Genomic DNA, 16459 nt, shown 5'->3' on the forward strand with positions numbered 1-16459 from the left:
AAATTTGATCTCCCTGTCTCAAGCCCTAAGAGGGTTTCACAAGCAAAATGAAGGAAAAAGAAGTAGAAATAAGATTTAAAGTATGATTTAGCTTAATGAGCTCTTATTAATCTTATAGGAAGCAGCAATCAGATATAAAGGACCTAAATGACCCTGACATTCCCCAAATACTATTAACTTAGTCTAAAATCTTGAGTGACTATTTAATTCCATTGAACATAAAAGATAAGTTTGAGAACGAATTACTGGCATGTAATTAAAAGATACTGCTTATGCTACATCATTTAGTAAATCTGAATTGAACTATTTCAATTTGTTGGTGGCTTTGAGAGCTTATTAATACAGTAAATAAAAATCATACCGCATTGAACTATATGTAGTTCATATATTAGGTATATAAACTATATACTATATATTGGATGATATATTAAGCATATAAAGTATATAGGTATATTAGGTATATAAACTATACCTAATATATCACCGCCAAGAAACGTATTTTCCTGGACTCTATTTCTTCCTTCTGAGACAACTGAATCAGTGCCTTAGTATAGGAATACTCCATTATGTCTCCTCAGAGATGTCTCTACTAGAATTTCATTTCTGCTAAAGGTGTGGATATCTGATGCTGGGAATTAAAAAAAAAAGTAAGGAAGAATATGGAAAACAAACCCTTTTAAAACCAAAGCAAATTCCAAGGTTTTCCCAACTCTTCGTAGTTTCTATTCTTGCTTCCTTTTCTAGTACACATGGACATTATATATTCTAAATAATTAAAATTATACAATCTAAATAATTAAATTAATATGTGAATACCATATTAGCTTCTTTTTTTCTGATTTTACTTGCCACTATTGCAGAATTTTCCTGGGATGAATTTGCACCATTTTAATTTCAGAATTGTTTTCAGAGCTTCTCCTATCATGGCATGACTGCCATGTCCTAAGATCAGGTTTTGTGGAACCACTGTGAACCTTATAATTAAACTTAATATTAGCAAGACAGCTTTTTTTTTTTTTTTATCATCTAAGGGTTGAGAACATGTTGTATGCCCTTATTATTAAAACTACGTAAAGTACTTGGAACATTCCTGACCTGAATGCCTTCCATAATACTTGTATTTTTCCCATTTCAAAATAACTAATTTCCAGGTTTTGTAAGGTTGTCCCATTTCTTAGTTACCTTCTCCTTCACCTTTATTCAATCCATTCTCTTAAACCTTTGTTTGGATCAATAAAATCCAAGGCTAAGTGGAAGGTGGCCTTATATTTATTTTCCAAACTATTATTTTTAATGTTTCTCTAGGATATTTATACTCTAGAAAGGATTGAAGCAATTTTCTAAGCTTCTAATTCACTATTCATGAGTAATTTGAGGACCTGGTAAAACAGAAATCAGTTGTTTTAATTTCCTCCATTGCTTCTCCCTCCTTTTTTTTTTTCAGTTTTTCATGTAATTGGAGTTGTTTTTCATAGAACTGTGAAAATTATGTTATGAAAATGATTACCTAAAATTTAAACCCTCCCAAGAATCTCCATTTGGCTCAAATGTATGGGAAGAGTGTTTAGGTATGAATTCAACAATAGCCTCCAAAATAAGAGAATATCACACTGACCATTGATTTCATATTATTTGTATTTCTCTATGTGGAATATGCTTAGTCTGATTGAATCCAGTGATGCTACTTATGTGTAAAAATATGCTGGCAACTCAGAGCCATTGTGTAAGCAGGCTTATTTTTTTAAGGTAATTATACTCACTGATAGCCTTAACAGGACTTAGAGCCATGCCACATAGAAAGTAATACATTATTAAACATTTGCAGAAAAAAAATCCATGGAAAATCAGTTGAGCTTGACTCATGAAGGCCATCCTCAGGAGATGAGTTTTGGTATCTTGAGTGTAATTTTGATCTCATGGAATTTGACTGTTACTTATGACTTGGGCCATTTTTGGAATCCTTGATTAAGGTTTCCCAACAAATCATTCAGCAGCAATTATGTTAACATTTACTATGTTTTGATTATAACAAATTATAGAAAACCAAAATGTCCTCAAGCATATTTATAGAAACATTTCTACATGTGACTCAGAGTCCAAAATGTGTGAGTGTGTGTGTGTGCGTGTGTGTGTGTGTGTGTGTATGTACTTAACAAGTTAAACCCTCAAATAGGGACAATTATTTATTAGAATTCTGAAGTATGGGCTAAAGAGCTAAATATTCCTGCGTTTGCTGATAGGCACTTTAGAAAAATAAATAGCTTTAGAGTAATATGCTGAAAAATTGATTCAAATTTTAAGGTAAATGAAGGTTAAGTCTAAACTAAACACATTGCACGCATGCACAATCAGGTCGCTGAAAAGATAAAGGTCATAATGATTGCAATACTTAAAATGGGCATGTCTTTTTTTTTCTTTTTTTTGGCTGATGATGCTTAATACAAAGTAAATATTAAAGCAACTGATATAATTTTCTATTAACACATTTTTATCAAAGTAATAGCTATTTCATTAGATTAAGTGAATAGGTATTGCAAAGTTGTCATACATTTAAATCAGAATTTTAGCCTTAGACTGAATCTAAGATGCTTTTAAAAAGGTTCATTTCACAATGCCATTTAAATTTCCACACCTAGATATTGAGCTTATGGTACTTTTAGAAAGAAATGGTCATGTAAAATTCTCAAGGTTTAAAAGAGAATTACAATCTAAAGATTTTAATTGCAATTACAAATCTAGAGTTACTCCTAACATGTCTCCTACTTCATTATTTTGCCCTCAGCAAGTATGAATTAACCATGAGCAAAGAATATTAGAGAAAATTAATATATGGCCTTCTCAAATAATTATCAGTGCATTTGGCCTTTTATTTTATGTTTAAATTACCCTAGGGACATCTACTGCTTATCTTATCCTATTTTGTACCCATGATACTATTTTTATCTAATAGTTGTCAGATTAATAGCATAATAATGTGAAATAGCATCATAATTATGCCATGAATTGAGAGCAATTGTAGGTAACTGGCAGTGAAATAGTTTTGCAGGTTGAAGACTTTGTCTTTGGATATGTTAAGTTTGTGATGTTTACTTGAATGTGGCCAACCAATTTCCTAAAAAAATTAATGAGGTAATCCCTCCTTCTTCTCATCACTCATCTCTTTGTTTAAACAACTCCTCTCAGTAGGTTGTTCTGTTACTCTTCATATGCTTACCTTTGTCTAATTCCATCATAGAAATTAACACTATTTGAAATCACATTATTTATTTACTTCTCAGAAGCTAGAACAATATTTGGAACATAAAAAGCATGCAATAAATATTTGTTAAATAGATGAATGAATAAATTTAGCTATCACTTCAATTAACATCTTCTATTTGCTTGCCAGATGACTTTTTCCTCAAATCTAGAGTTTGTCCACAAGTCATAGTCAACTCTTGAGGCAAGAATATGGCTATTGCCCTCTAAAGTGGACTGTTGGTTTGAGGTTTGTGTGTGTGTGCTTCAGAGCAGACAAAATGGGCCATTTGTAATATATAGTTTTAATTATGTTACCACTTTTTGGCAGGTTTAATCAAAGTTTCTACATTCTAATAGCAAGATTACATAGTAAATAAGCACACTCAATGGGAAGATATTTTTCACAGTAAAATGGTAAGCATCACACATTCTATTTCTGCAATATATACATATATATTGTCTTACCAAAGAGATGCTTGCAAATTTTAGTTTTGCTTTCTTAAAAAAGAGATAATCATAAAATTTGCTCACTCTATGTACTCCTAAATGAGAAAGAACAAACCATTAATGGTATGGTGAGTTATAGGAAGTTTTGTGGAATTTCAGGCTTATAAATGAAAAGTTAATTCATATGGTCATATCCTTTATAATAATATCTACATGTAAACAAACAAAACTTTGCTTTTGTTTTTATTTTATGTTTAAAACTTTTTATTTTATGTTTAAATTACCCTAGGGACATCTACTGCTTATCTTATCCTATTTTGTACCCATGATACTATTTTTATCTAATAGTTGTCAGATTAATAGCATAATAATGTGAAATAGCATCATAATTATGCCATGAATTGAGAGCAACGGGAGGTAACTGGCAGTGAAATAGTTTTGCAGGTTGAAGACTTGTCTTTGGATATGTTAAGACTATGTCTTTGTTTCTGAATTATTGTCCAACTCAGAAGTTATAAAATTGTCTAACCCACACAAAAAAAGAAACCTATCATGGTTTCTTTAAGAACATGGATTGTTAATATTAACACAAAATATAGTTAAAATTGAAAAAAATAGAATTTCTTGAAAACTAAGCATTTCTTCAGGGATTAGATATTTACGTACAAAATTTTGTGTAGATGTGTATTTTTATTTCTCCTGAGTGAAAACACACAAGAAAGATTGCTAGGTAATATGATAAATATATGGTTAACTGTAGTAGACATTATAAGATTGTTTTCCAAAATCATAGTAACTTTTGCATTTTTCACCAATAGTGCTTGAGGGTTATATTTGCTCTGCATCTTCACTAGCATGTAATGATATATTGTGGTTTTAATTACATTTTCCAGAATGACTAATGATGTTGAGGGCCATTTTATTTACACCCTTATTTGCTATCTCTGTGTTTTTTCATAAAATATTTATTCAATTATTTTTTCATTTGTATTACATTGTTTGTTCTCTTATCATTGAGGTATGTTAGTTCTTTGCATATTCTGGATACACTGTAAGACTATTTTTGGATATGCATTTTATTTTCATTTTCTTAATGGTGTCTTTCAAAAAGCAGGCAAGATTAATCTGATCATGTCTAATATATAATTTTAAATTTTATTTTATGTTTTTGTGTCCTACCTAAGAAAGCTTTGGTTTTCCCAAAGTCTCAGCATATCCTCAAGTGTTTTCTTCTTGAAGTTTTCTGCTTTAATTTAGTTCTAGTTTTAAATTGATGATATATTTTAATTTTAAATATGTTGCAAATGTTTAAATTTTATTTATTTTGCATATGGATGCCCAATGTTTTTAGTACCAATTTATTAACTAAACTATCCTTTCCCCTTTGAATTGCCTTACCAGTTTTGTTGGAAATTAATTGACCAAATATGTATGGATCTATTTTTTTACTTTCTACTCTGTGCCATTGGTCTATGTGTCTTTGTTTTACAAAATACCACACCGTCTTTATTACTGTTGCTTCATATTAAATGTTGTCAGAAGTGAGAGGCCTCCAAATTCTTAGGTTGTTTTCCAAACTGAATTGTCTATTTCCCTTGCCTTTCCAAATAAACTGCTTCCAATTTTCACACACAAAATCCTAAAAGGAATATGATTAGGATTACACTAAAGCCAAAGATCACTTTGGAGGGAATTAATATCTTGACAAATTGTGTCTTTCAATCCATAAGCACTATATAATTCTCCATTTATTTAATTTTTTAAAAGATTTATTTATTTGAGAGAGAGAGAGAGTACAAGTAGGGAGAGAGGGAGAGGGAGAGAATCTCAAGCACACTCCCCACTGAGTGTGGAGACTGGCATGGAGCTCGATCTCACAACCCTGAAATCATGAACTGAGCTGAAATCAAGAGTCAGATGCTTAACCTACTGAGCTAGCTAAATGCCCTTCCATTTATTTAATTTCTAAAGACTTTTCTCATACTTGGTTGTGATCTCCAAATTTGCATGTGTTCTGTCTCTACTTTTATTTGAATTTGCAATTCAAATAATATTCTCAAATCCCTTGTGACTTTTTCTTTGATCCATAGGTAATTTAGAAGTTTGTTAACTTCCAAATATCGGGGATATTTCACATATTTTTCTGTTACTCACTTAAAATTTAATCTGATTGATAGAAAAACACTTTGGGGGCACCTGGGTGGCTCAGTCGTTAAGCGTCTGCCTTCGGCTCAGGTCATGATCCCAGGGTCCTGGGATTGAGCCCCGCATCGGGCTCCCTGCTCCGTGGGAAGCCTGCTTCTCCCTCTCCCACTCCCCCCTGCTTGTGTTCCCTCTCTCACTGTGTCTTTCTCTGCCAAATAAATAAATAAAATCTTATAAAAAAAAACAAACACTTTGCATAATTTCAATTCTTTTAAATTTGTCAAGGTTTGTTTTATGCCCCAAAGAATATGGGCTGTAATAATGAATAGTCCATGCATTCTTGAAAAGAATATGTGTCTCCTATTGTTTGGTGGTTGGTAGTAATGTTCAAATCTCCTATATATGGATCTTCCTCAACTTACAATGAGGTTATAACTTGATAATTTCATCATAAATTAAAAAAAAATTATAAGTAGAAAATACACCTAACCTACCAAACTTCATAAATTAGCCTTGCCTACCTTAAACATGCTCAGAACATTTACATTAGCCTACTGTTGGGCATAATCATTTATTAGAAAGTCTATTTTACAATAATGTATTGAATATCCCATGTACTTTATTAAATACAATACTGGAAGTGAAAAAAACAGAATTGTTGTATGGATACAGACTGGTTTTATCATTTGTTTGCCCTCATAATCACTGAGAGCTTCTACTAATTGACATCACCCAGCATCATGAGTATCATCTGCATAACATTAGCCTGGGAAAATACCAAAATTTAAAATTCTAAGTATGGTTTCTACTGAATGTGTATTGCTTTCACACCGGGTAAAGTCAAAACATTGTTAAGTCAGACTGTCATAGGTTGGGAACTATCTATACCTGAGATTTTCTATTTATTCTGTTGTTTAATGAGGGTAGAATATTGACTTTTCAACTATAATTGTGGATTTGTCTATTTCTCCTTTCAGTTCCATTGTTTTGTATTTCATGTATTTTAAAACTCTGTTGTTAGGTGCATAAACATTGAAAATTGTCATGTCATCTCAATGAACTCACCACATTATCATTATATAATGGCTCTGCTTATCCCTGGCAATATTTCTTATTCTGAAGTCTACTTTATTTGACAATATATCCATGTCTGCTTTCTTTTGATTAGTGTTTGAATAGTATGCCTTTTGCATATTTTTACTTTTAATGTGCCCATATCTTGATATGTAGAATGTTTCTTGTAGATAGCATATAGTTAGATCCTGATTTTAAATTGAATCAATTTCTGTATTTTACACCATTTATACTTGGAGGCTTTAAGCCATTTATATTTAATTATTGATATGGTTATATTTATATTTCTCATCATGCTAGTTGTTTCTATCTTATCTGCCCTTTTTTTATTATTTATTTTGTTCTTATATCATATTTGCTTTTACTGCAATTGAGCTCATTCTTTACTCCTTCCCTCCATGTTTTTGGTATATGGTGTCACACTTTATCCTTTTATTTTGTAAGTCTGTTGACTGATTTTTATCTATATATTTATTTTTATTGCTTTTATGCTTCCTACTTTCCTTACTTCTGTTTTTCTTCTTTCCTTTCCCCTCAAAGAGTCCCCTTTAACTTTTCTTATAGAATTGGTTAGTGTTCATGAACTCCTTTAGCTTTTGTTTTTCTGAGAAACTTTTTATCTCTCCTCCTATTCTGAATGACAGCCTTGCTGGATAGAATATTCTTGGCTGTGGATTTTTTTTCCTTTTGGCGCTTTGAATATATTATGCCACTTTCTTCTGGCCTGCCAAGTTTCTTCTAAAAAATCCACAGATAGTCTTATGGGGTTTCCCTTGTTTGTAACTATCTTCTTTTGCTGCTTTTAAAATTCTCTCTTTATCACTACTTCATGTCATTTTAATTACTATATGTCAGTGTGGACCTCCTTGTGTTGATTTTGTTGGGGGATCTCTGTGCCAGTTGGACCTGGATATCTGTTTCCTTCCCCAGATTTAGGAAGTTTTCAGCTATTATTTCTTCAAGTATATTTTCTTCCCCCTTTCCTCTCTTCTTCTGGGATCCCTATAATGCAAGTGTTATTATGCTTGATATAGTCACTAAGTTTTCTAAGTCTATTCTCAATTTGCATATTTTTACCTCTCACATGCTCAGCTTGATTAATTACCATTACTCTGTCTTCCATATCGCTAATTTATTCTTCTGCTTCCTCTAGCCAGCTATTTATGCCATCTAGTATATTTTTGATTTCACCTGTGTTCTTCATCTCTAATTGGTTCTTTTTTATGTTTTCAATCTCTTTGTTAAGGGTCTCACTGAAATCCTCCACTCTGTTGCTGTACATCCTTGGGCTGTTTATCATGCTGTCTCTTTAAGGGTAGGGACTCAGCTTCCTCTTGACCTCTGGGTTGTCTGAGAGCTGAGCCCTCTGATTTTCCAGGCTTTAAGTCTCACTGGTTGTAAGCACTCACAAAATTCAGGCCCTCTAGTTTTCAAAGCCAACTGTTATAGGGACTCATCTTCCCCACGCAGGCTCCCTGGTGTGATATGATAGTCTGTTTCTCTCCCTTGTCTGTGCCTGCAGCCTCCTCCCTCCTGACCCAGCAGATGACCACAGTTTTGCTTCCTACTATGTATCCACCCTTCCTACCCTCTTCAGTGTGGCCTCTTCTCTACATTAGCTGTGAAGTTTGTTCTGCCAGACTTTGGGTCATTTTGGGGGTTATTTACACTGATGTGAATGTTACCTAGTTGTATCCATGGGATGAAGTGAGTTTAGGGTCCTCTTACTTTGCTGTCTTGGCCACCCTCCCCTCTACTGTAATTTGTATCTTTGTTTTTCTATATGTAATGTGTCTTTTTTCTATGGTGGCCTTCAAAATGTTCTCTACCTTTCATTTTCAGCAGTCTGAATACAATATGTTTAGAGTTTCGTTGTTGTTGCATTTATCCTTTTTATGGTATTATGAATTTTGAGAGTTTAATGTCCATCATTTTTTTAAAAATTCATGACCATTATCTCTTCAAATATTTTTTCTGTCACCATTACTCTTTTGCTATGGATCTTCAATTGTATATATATATTAGATTGTTTGATATTGTCCCACAGTTCTTGTATGGTTAGCTCTTTTTCATTTTGTTTTAAATTTTGTTTGCATTGTTTTCTTATGTCTTTTAGTTCTGATAACTTTTTTGTTTGTTTGTTTGTTTGTTTTTAAGATTTTATTTATTTATTTGAGAGAGAAAGAGAGAGAGTGCCTGAATGGGGAGGAGGGACAGAGGGAGAGGGAGAAGCAGACTCCCCCCTGAACAGGGAGCCCAACATGGGGCTCAATCCCAGGATCCATAGGATCATGACCTGAACAGAAGGCAGATGCTTAACCAATTGAGCCACCCAGGCACCCTTGATAACTTGTAGTAACATATCTCCAAATTCATTTATTATTTTTTAGCTGTCTTAAGTCTATTTATGAGCCATCAAAGGAATGATTTATTTCTGATACTTTATTAAATTTTAACATTTTCATTTGACACTTTCTTATAATTTCCATCTCTTCTGAAACTCTCAATTTATCCATGTTGTTTATATTAGCCAATTAATCACCATTATTTTAAAGACCTTGTCTAATAATTCCTGCACCTGGGTCATTTTGGTGTCTTATTATGTTTATTATTTTGGTTCTCGATTCACACTTTTTTTAACCCTGATTTTTTTGTGTGTATTTAATTTCTTATTAAATCTTCAATATCACTTGTAGTACAGTAGAGACTTAAATAAATTATAATTATGCCTGAAAATAGGCATACTTCTTCTTTCATGCAGTCACTGTGGTGGTTTACATCGGTTTAGTCTGGAGCTTAGCTGAAATGAAGTTATTTTGTTGCTATGCTTTAAATTCTGCTAGCAAAATTGGCTGCCATTGCCTTGAGTTTATGATGGAGGCTGGCATGTTGGAGTATACTAGTGTTTTATAGCCAGTTTTCACTTCTATCTGTATGTCTTTACCATAAAATGTCTTTATGCCCTTGCCCCTCTGGAGAAAAAAAAAAAAAAAAAGGCATTCATTGCTTGTCATTTGAATGATTACTAGATTTGTGGTGGATTGCAGATACAGTTGTTTGTCTAATCTAGGAACAGTCTTAGGGAGGATTTGAATGCCTGGACCTTGGGGATAGGGCTTATTCATTGTTTTTGCCCTGCTTCCTGTGGCAGCCAAATACTGCCTTTTTTCTGCCTTTATCTTCTTATTGTGCAGGAGAAAGTTTTTCACATCTCCCACAATAGTAGCAGATTTCTAATGGTATTGGTTTAAGATAATGTGTCTAGGACTATATCCTTTCCCCCGTCTTCATCTCTTGGGCAGATTTCTTTTTATCACCCTCCACTTCTACACTCTGGCAGTCACAATCAATCTTTTCCTTTGAGGGTGAGAAGGCTTGCTGTCAGTTCCCCAGTATTTTAAGGCTTTTGCTTTCTGTGAGAGTTGGGTCCAGATGGACAGAGGTTTTGTGCCTTTCAGTTAGCAGCTTCTAATCATCTCCTATACACCATCATCACAGAGGGAAGTTCTAGTGTCTTACACTGCCTCCATCCAATCTTTCTTCTGAGCACCTTAAGGAGTTTCATGGAAAATAGCCCATGGGTGAGGGTGAACTCTCCTTGTGTTTGGAGTTCTGTTGAGTTTTAAATTTTCATCTTTATTCATATTTCCCTGAATTTGAACACATGATGTTCTGGAATAGATACCAGTTTCTTTCTTACTTTTTTTTTTTTTTTTAAGATTTTATTTATTTATTTATTTATTATTTATTTATTTATTTGACAGAGAGAGAGAGAGCAAACACACACATGTGAACACAAGCAGGCAGAATGGCAGGCAGAGGGAGAGGGAGAAGCAGGCTCTCCACCAAGCAGGGAGCCCAACACCAGGCTAGATCCCAGGACTCTGGGATCATGACTTGAGCTGACGTCAGATGCTTAACCGGCTGAGCCATCCAGGTGTCCTGACACCAGTTTCTTAATAAGTACCTTATAATAAATAATGTACTAGCCCTGCTTTCTATAGACATTATCCCTGGTGTGGTAAGATGAAAGCCAGATGGGAAACACTCCTAGATAACTAGCCAAACACTTCATATATGCAAGGTGGAGAATGACAGACTATCTCCATTTATATGCAGTAAGAGACAGGAGTCCCTTTTTCCTCCCCAAAAAGAGAAAATTAAAAAAAAAAAAAAAAAGCAAGCTTTTTGCCACTTCAAGATGAAATAGAAAAAAATCTTGGATTCTTACTCTTACCTTGTGGAATGTAAATACATTTTTTCATGGGCCAGATAAGCCCCAGATGTCTCTAGCTTTCCTAATAGAAAGATATATCTGATATTTATATAATATACTATTAGAAAAGTAAATACCTAGGGAACAAGCACTTTAGTCTTCCTGGCACCTTGGGGCTTAACCTAGTGACCAGTCCAGGCTATAACCATTTATCTTTATGAGAAATATGAGGTGTTTTATTATTCTTTTGGATGAGAACAATAAACTAGAAAAATGGCTACTGGCTTAATTCTAATGGTATAGGAAAAGTAAAATGCTCCCTGGGGAAGTGAAAGCAATATTTCCTATCTTTACATCATATTTCCCTGTCTCAGAAGAGTAAGGTGTTTTTACAGAACCACTGAGAAAGAACATGAAAGTTTCATTTCTGAACAGGCTGTCACTGGTTCCATACTATCATACTAACCCATTTGGACTTTAGCATATTTTTAATTGGTTATCTCATTTTTTTCTTACCTATCTGTGGGGTAGTTGATGCCTACTAGTCTATGCTCTGTCACAGATGTACCAGACTACATGTTTCATTTCTCCTTGGAGATGTCTGTTCCTTTTTTGACAGGTTACTTGGTTGCTCTGAAAACTAGATCTCTGATGGGTTCAATTAAAGTTCTAATTTTGTACTATCCTCAAATTTTTCTCATTGTTAGGTCAAGTGCTGTACTTTTCTTCTTTTTCTTTTCTTTTTTCAATTCTTTTTAGCTTCTATCTTCAGTGGAAGCAGAATATATATCTAGTACTTACTCTTTGGTGTTTAGCTTCTTTTGCTCAATTATGTTTATGAAATTTATACATGTCATTTCATAGGGTAGAAGTCCATTCTTTTTTATTACCAGTATTACAAAGTATTCTGTATGATTTTATAATTTATTTATGTATTGTACAGTTGAAGGATGTTTGAATAGTATCCCATTTAGAGCTATTATAAAAAAAGCTGCTATGAATATTTTTATGCAGATTTTTTTGTGGAAACATACTCACAAATTTTGCAATGAAACTGCCCTGACATAGGTAGATATATGTTCACCTTTAGTAAGTAATCTAGTTTTATAAAGTGATAATAGAAATTTACATACTTAATGCAAAGAGTGACAGTTTCAGTTCTTTTTTAATTCTTGCCAACATTGATATTGTTGGCCTTTTAAGAGTTAATTATTAATATTAATTATTACTCAGTAATAATTGTGAAATTGTTTGAGTTTGTGAATTGATTATAGAGTTAGAACTGGAATAAAATTTTGTTCCAGTTTATAAATTCTAATTCAGTTGTTCTTTCTTTTTCTTTCTTTTTTTTTTTTTTTTGGCACCTTGTACTACCCAATTTTACCTTTGACATAGTCAGTTGAGAGAGATGAAGTGAGTCAATCTGGCTTCTTTTAGTGCTTATATTTTTAAAAGATGAGGAAGGGTTTAGAATAACAAATGAACATAGAAAATAAAATATGCAGACTGGTTCTGAATTTTAAACTGTTTCTTCATTTCTATAAATATAATATAGAAATTATATTTATATTTATAATGTAATTTCAGTTCATGTCATCCAATAATACTTCCCAAATAGGATATGAATTTTTACTTGGAGGGAGTTATTCAGAGTATGTATATGTGCTCTGCACATAGTTGAAAAAAAGTCTTTCTAAAGTTAATGTGTCAAGGTTGCACCTACATAATTAGAAAGCAGGTAAAAATTGATTAGCTTTCCCTTTTTAATGGGTTTGTCATGTAACTAAACTATTGGTTTGAGCTTATGTGTGGCAGTTACCCTCTTATCAGTGCAAGAATAAGATGCAAATATTTGAATTTAATCACATGAAATTTTTTTTTCTGATTTCATATCCAATACTAAAGCACAGAGAAATAAAAATACATAAATAAATATTTTTCTTTAGTTTAAAGATTGGTCAAGTATACACAAAACATACTATATTATATGTAATAGGAGAAAAGAAAGATCAGTTATCCTATCAAAAGGAAAGCAGCCTCCAAGCTAAGGTATGTTTAGATTCTTTCTCCGTATTAGTAATAGCAAGCTGTCCTTCATGTCAAGGATTCATCAGACAAATGATAAATGCCTGATATTTGGTGAATTTGACATTTCAAAAGGAAAAAAAATAGAGATCTTGGGGCCTTGTTTTAGTTTTGAGGATTGAAAAAACATGCACAAAATACATCCCCTGACTAATCATAGCTTGTTATTAACTGAAAGTGCATAGATAAAACATTGGTTACATTGTGAGGAATCACATGAAGTGCATGATAGGAAAGCCAAGAGCAATAATCCATGTTAATATATATCTCTTTTCAAACTTTATCCCATATTTTAACATCATAAGAAAAAAGAACATTGTTTTCCAAAGTAATAGTACTTAATCATTAGATAGTGATATGTCGCATGTAAAAAATTAATCTACATATATATAAGATTACATATATAATCTTGTCATAACTTCCCAATATGTTAATGTGAGCAGCTCATCCTACTGCAGTTAATACAAAATTCACCCTCCATTTTACCATTTTGCAAGAGGCTTTAAAATTTAAAAAATAAAATACCTATTTAGAAGACACATAAAGAAATGTGTGGTCTATTGAAAGAGAGATAGGATAAGTGATGAGCTTTAAAATAATTAGGAAGGGTAACCCAAACTCAAAGGAAAGGCTTGGGGAGTCAGGGACAACTGGGAGCCAAAATGAAGGTGAACATTCTGAGCCAGAACCTGGACAACTATGTCCGTGAAACTGAGCTGGACTTACAAAGAGTTCAAAGAAACTATGATCCTATCTTACATCCTTTTCACAAGAATATGTAAGAGCTTTAAATGCTATCAAACTGGAACGGGTATTTGCAAAATCATTCCTTGCTTCTCTGGATGGTCACTGAGATGGAGTCAATTGCTTGGCAAAACATCCAAAGATCCTGGTTACTGTCGTTTCTGGGGCATGTGATGGAGAAGTTAGAATTTGGAACTTGACTAAATGAAAATATATCCATACAATACAAGCACATGAAGATTTTGTACAAGAAATATGTACTCGCTTTTGTGGGACTTCTTTTTTTACTGTTGGAGATGATAAAACTGTGAAGCAGCGGAAAATGGATGGACCAGGCTATGGAGAAGAGGAGGAACCATTGCATACAATATTAAGAAAAACAGTGTATATGGGAATTGATCATTACTGGAAAGAAGCTGTTTTTGCCACATGTGGACAGCAAGTAGACATTTAGGATGAACAAAGAACAAGTCCTATATGTTCAATGACTGGGGATTCGACAGTATATAAGTGTGTTAAATTTAACCCAATTGCAACATTTCTCTTGGGAAGTTGTGCTTCTGACAGGAATAGAGTACTATATGATGTGAGGAAAGCGACTCCCCTGAAAAAGGTCATCTTAGATATGAGAACAAATACAGTTTGCTGGAACCCTAAGGAAGCTTTCATTTTTACTGCAGCAAATGAAGATTACAACTTGTATACTTTTGATATGCATTCACAGGACACTCCTGTAATGGTACATATGGATCATGTATCTGCAGTGCTTGATGTGGATTACTCTCCCACTGGGAAAGAGTTTGTGTCTGCTAGTTTTGATAAATCTATTTGTATCTTTCCTGTAGACAAAAGTAGAAACAGGGAACATGCAGGGAACATGCAACATGTTATCTGTGTAAAATGAACTTCTAACAGCAAATATATTATGTGTGGATCTGATGAAATGAACATTCGTCTATGGAAAGCTAATGCTTCTGAAAAATTGGGTGTGCTTACATCACGAGAAAAAGCAGCCAAAGATTATAACCAGAAGTTGAAGGAGAAATTTCAACATCATCCTCATATAAAATGCATTGCTCATCACCGGCATCTACCAAAATCTATCTACAGCCAGATCCAGGAACAGCACATCATGAAGGAAGCTCGCCGACCAAAGGAGGTGAATCGTCTCAAACATGGCAAGCCTGGATCTGTGTCAATTGTGTCAGAGAAGAAGAAACACATAGTGGCACTTGTGAAATAATACTTGGTATTCCTACCAATCCTGATGTATAATTATTTGTTACATTTTGATGTGCGGACTCTGCAAATGAAGTACTAGCTCTAGAATAATAAAAATAAATAAATAAAAATAAAATAATTGGAAAACAACAAAATAGAAAAAGAATGCAGTAGACAATTTACCTTTGGGTAGTAAAATGGCACTCAAGGTCAGTGTTTGCAAAAACAATTATTATTAAATAGGAAATATTTTAAATTTCTGCTTAATGATTTATGATCAGAACAATATCTGATAGTACATATTTTCACTTTTATTGACTAGTGTATGTATGTAAAAACATGGTAGTACAGGGGAAAAAAGAAAATCTATAATTTTCATAAAGTGTCAGTCATATTTAATTTATTAAAATATAAAATGGAAAAGAAATAACTAGGGATAGATTTGCAGTAACAATGAACTGAAGAGGATCACTTCAGAAACTGTCAGCGAGTGAAAGATTTTTTGTGTTTCAGCATTAAACAAATACTCTGTTCAAGGAACAGTTCTAGGTGATGGGGAAATCGTGAACAAGACAGATAGACCCCTGCTTGGAGTTCATATTCTTAAGGAGGGATGACAGATAATACACAGGCAAACAAGGAAAATACCATATAATCAGGACAGAGAAGTGTTTTACTAATCCAGTAGAGGAGTGAGGGAATATAGATATTGGACTGGATATCAGAAATACTTTTGAAATAAAATTGATAGGATTTTGTACATAGATATATACAAATTCAAATAAATAGGGTCACAGAATGTGGTATGTTCGTGCATATTTTATAGACACAAGTAAAGAGACATAATTGAGCCCTTAAATTCTGTTGCTTTCAAAGTTATTTATAACCTTCCCGAAGCTCTATAGACAGAGAAAACATGTGATACAACTTATGGGGTGGTTCTTTGCATCTACCTAAGTATTTAGATGCTGCCTCACTTCATTGTCCAAACAAATGTCTTCATTATTCCAATAGAAAACTTGTTCATTGCGATCTTAATAAAGAGGGGTAGTGAGTTCTGTTTAGTACATGAAGTAAAAAGGAAAATATTAGGTAGAGTATTCTTAAGAGTCACTGCATGGTCAAATTCACAAAATTAGCCACATCATTAATTATTTGCTGATATCCCAACCATGCATCAATACTTTAATTTTCAAAAACCAACTAGGGGGGACTTATGATCATCTGAAGAGTGGCCCGTGTAGCAAATCATCTTTTCTCTTTCTCTTTTTCACCTTAATATCTACC

At 33.2% G+C, this 16459-nt stretch overlaps 1 long non-coding RNA gene and 1 pseudogene across 2 annotated transcripts in view; one reads left to right on the forward strand and one right to left on the reverse strand.

Annotated features, from left to right (window-relative positions):
* Positions 1–16459, reverse strand: part of LOC144381281 (uncharacterized) — a 476574-nt gene that overhangs the window by 86418 nt on the left and 373697 nt on the right. The gene's annotated exons all lie outside the window — the stretch shown is intronic.
* Positions 13907–15194, forward strand: LOC144381279 (DDB1- and CUL4-associated factor 13-like; annotated as a pseudogene).

Source organism: Halichoerus grypus, chromosome 3, assembly GCF_964656455.1.
Source record: "Halichoerus grypus chromosome 3, mHalGry1.hap1.1, whole genome shotgun sequence".
Classification (NCBI taxonomy): domain Eukaryota; kingdom Metazoa; phylum Chordata; class Mammalia; order Carnivora; family Phocidae; genus Halichoerus; species Halichoerus grypus.